Consider the following 4,008-nt stretch of genomic DNA (forward strand, 5'->3'; position numbering starts at 1 on the left):
CTTTTATTAAATTATTTTATTTTATGTTTTTTTTTGTCTAATAGCTGAAGTTTAGTTTTTACTTATTAGTTTTTATGTTTTTGTAGGATTTTAAGGAATAAGGCTGAAATTGGTGAAGAAAGGTGCTTAAGGGACCAAGACTCCATTCAAACATATCGCAGTATTTCGAGCATAACTTTCACTCCAAAGGTCCAAATGAAGCGATTCTTGAACCATTGGGAGACTAAAAGAATATGCTACAATTTTCATGCAGACTATTTTGCCCAGTTCTGCCTCAAAGTTTGAGAACATTGCATTGGAAATCGATAGAGGTGCAATAGCCAACGAATGAAGGCTTGAAGCTAGCCCAGCACTGCGGCATCAAAGCCTAGCGCCGTAGCGTCGAGAGCCCAAATTTGAATTTCCAACCCAATTATTAAAGGCCATGGGCTGGTGCATTGTTTAGAAGACAAAAGAGTCCTAATAGGGTTTTAACACTTATTCTAAGCCTTTATAAATACCCAATTAAGCTAAGTTTAGGATTATTAGGAGTTTTTAGTTTTTCAAGAAGTTAGCCACCAAAAGTTCAAGAAGCCAAGCCTTCAAAGTGGAAAACAAAAGATCAAGATTGACAATCTTCATTTTCTTTTTCCTTATTCTAGTTTATTATCCTTGCAAATTTTTATGCTTAAACTTCAGGTGATTTTTATTTCAATTATGAGTAGCTAAATTTCTTTTATCTAGGATTGGAATTGAACTCACATGTAGTTTAAATCTTTAATCTCTCTCTTTCTTATTTTCAATGGTTTTGGATTTTTATTCAAATCTGTTCTTAATGCTTCTAATTGCTTAGCTACTAATTAAATTGATTTGGAAATCTAACCATAACTTGGAAAAAAGAGTTTAATGTAGGCCAAGGTTGGAATATCATATGATCATTTTTATTTGTTTGGGTGAATAAATAGATTTGTGTACATGATAGGAATATACCTATATATTGTATGTAGCCAAGATTTAAGCCTAAACTTAATGAGTCTATTTTAATTTCAATTCACATAGGAATATAGTGTTTTAGTTAAAATAGATATTTTTATAAGAACCTCGAAAGAGTCTTATAAATAATTAAAGACTCTAGGTTAGCAATTCAATCCATTGAAATAAGTAAAGAGAGAGAGGTAAGATTTAGATAAAGTGTGAGAGATATTGTAATCCTAAGTTTGTTTGAATTGATTTTTCTCAAGTTTTATTATTGTTTTGATTTTTTTTAGTTAGATCCTTGTTAAATTAGATTTGGTTAATTTTTAATTTAATTAGTTATTCAATTTTCACTATTTGGATAAGACTAAATTGTGTAGATCAATTCTCTGTGGAATCAACACTTTACTTGCCATTATATTATCTATTCGATACATATAGTTGCATGGGTAGAAAATTAGACAACAAGTTTGAAGCTTTATGCTTCTTGGATTTAAATCAAAGAATACGGATTTACTCAACTAGTTTCGAATAAATTGGTTTGATAGAAAAATTGGGAAACTTATGATAGAATTTATTATGTTAGGATTTGTTGAGCTTGAGGATCGTAAAACGAGCAATGTTTGACGAAGCGAGGCTTAGATAACACACTTTTGTCAAGGTGAGTGGATACATCTCTTCAAAGTAATTTGACATAGTAAAGCTAAGCATGATTTATCAACTTGGTTGTCTTGCATGATTTTGAATGCTATATTGACAATGATAAATCAAAATGTTTAAGCTCAAATGATTTCAAAGAGTTTTAGAATCTATATATCTATGTAAATATCTTTACTATGTATTAGTTTTTAACAAGAGGGGGCAAACCTTTTCAAATGATTTCTTTCAAAATCGATTCCATGATGATGTGAATGAATATGCCATTGCAAGTGTGTCAATGATTGCTAAGGTGGATGTTTGCATTCCCACCCCTTAAATTTTAAATGGTCATGTGTATGTTTATGTGGATGAATTGTTGCTAGTTGAGAGCCCTATAATTGATGTGAATGAACTCCAAACCTTCAAGTGATATTATACATGAGATAAAACCCATAACTGGACCAAAAATACCATTACCTCTTGCCATTAGTGGGGCCAATAATGCCACTATTTGTATTGCATTGAGTGGAGGCATAAGTACCACCATATAGCCTTAAGTTGGGGTGGATGTACCAATCTCCCATGTGTAGTCATTGATATAACTTGCTTCATTATTAAGTAAAAATTATGGAGTTATGAATGTAAATGAGTTTGATGATGTTGTTTTATTATGAAAAGATGATATGATTGGATGTTCAAATTTTGTGTTCATGCGTTAAATGGTTGAGTAAAGCACTAACGAGTATGAAGGCTAGAAGGAAAACGCATAAACTTATATGTGATTGATAGCTATCCGCCATTGGGGTTTGTATGTAAGAATGGTACCGTTAACAAAGGTGAAGGTGTCAGTACCCAAGATATGGAACCTTTTTCTCTTTGCAATTGGTTTTGTATTTGGAGATACAAACTTGTTTATCCAATTATTTACATCACTTGGATTTAAGCTGTATTCATGAGAAATGATTTTGAATAGTGATTTTTGAGCATTTTAAATAAACTATAATGATGTTTATGAAATTCATTTTGTTTCTACAAGTATAGATTATTACAAAAACTCTTCCTTTTTGGCTTGTCCCTTTCTCGTATTCTTTTACGGATTTTTTGTGACTCACATTAGTTTCCATTTTTTTGTAGATAAGTGACTAGTTATCAAGCAGCTTGTGTCGCAAAGACATGATATCTTCCTCATTGGTAGGTGTTCTAGTAGTCGCTTGCAACCAAAAGGGTCAAGTCATGTTCAATTGACAAGTCGATATTTACATTCTTGTTTATGAACTTCGAATATGTTTTGACTGTGAAGCCATTGGATGGCATTAAACTTGTATGGATTTATACAAATCTGATAGATGATGGCTTAAAAGCCCATGTGAGCACCAAGAAATGCATTTGAATGTTGATATGGTATATATTGTGATACCTCAACCTTCACAAACATGTAGCGGAGGTAGACCCTATGATGTGGAGCAGGGGTAGTTTGGTCATTTTCCTAGTGAGCTCCTAGAAGTGGGTTTTCTAATGTTATTAAGGCCTAAGTAGGCCTAAGACATAAATGAATGATTAAAATAAGGATAAAATGACGAAGGAAATAGAAATAATGATGATTTCCAAGGTAGGGCCAAAATGGTCATTTTTCATCTCAAGTCAAAATTTTTAAGTTTTCGTGAACCCGAGTATTTCTAGACTATTATGGACTTTATCTTAGTGTCAAAAGAGTAAAAAGATTGCATAAAGGATTGGAGGAAGACAAAGTTAACTTGTAAGGGCATTTTCGTAATTTAAATGAAGTTTGGATAAGCTTAGGCTATAAATATCTCATTTCTCCAGCAGCTTCCTCATTTTTCCAATAGTTTCTTGTTCTTTTTCCTCCCATCTCACATTTCTTCACCTTCCATGGAAGCCTCCCTTAAAGCTTCCATAACTCTATCTCTCTTTCTCTCTAGCTTCAATTTTCATGTTTTTGAGCACTTTTTCATAAAACCTTTTGTGCTCTTTCACTCTCCCATCTTAAAACCCTCAAAAGTCTTTGTTCAACACTTTCTCTCACTAGTTAGAATTTTTAGAGAGAGAAAGAGAGACTTGTCATAGTAGCTTGAAAACTCTTGAAAATGAGTTCAACTATAAGTCCACCAAGGTGAGGGATGAGTTAGGGTTGATTTTAGATGGTTCGAGAGGGCTAATAATTAGAATTGTGGGCTGTTATATTTTTTATGGTTATATTGTGTGTGATAGGTTCCAATGAGGCCTCACATGTCCGTTTCAAGCAATAATCGAAGTTAGAGTCAATTAATGATTCAACAAATATCGGTGAGTGAACTTGCATTTCAAAATTTCTTTGGGAAATGTAAATGTATTTGGATGAAATATTTGAATGATTTTATCTAACCTTTCTTTAAAAAATGTGTGCCGGGGAACAAG

Source organism: Theobroma cacao, chromosome 3 (genome assembly GCF_053813885.1).
Source record: "Theobroma cacao isolate CCN51 chromosome 3, ASM5381388v1, whole genome shotgun sequence".
Classification (NCBI taxonomy): domain Eukaryota; kingdom Viridiplantae; phylum Streptophyta; class Magnoliopsida; order Malvales; family Malvaceae; genus Theobroma; species Theobroma cacao.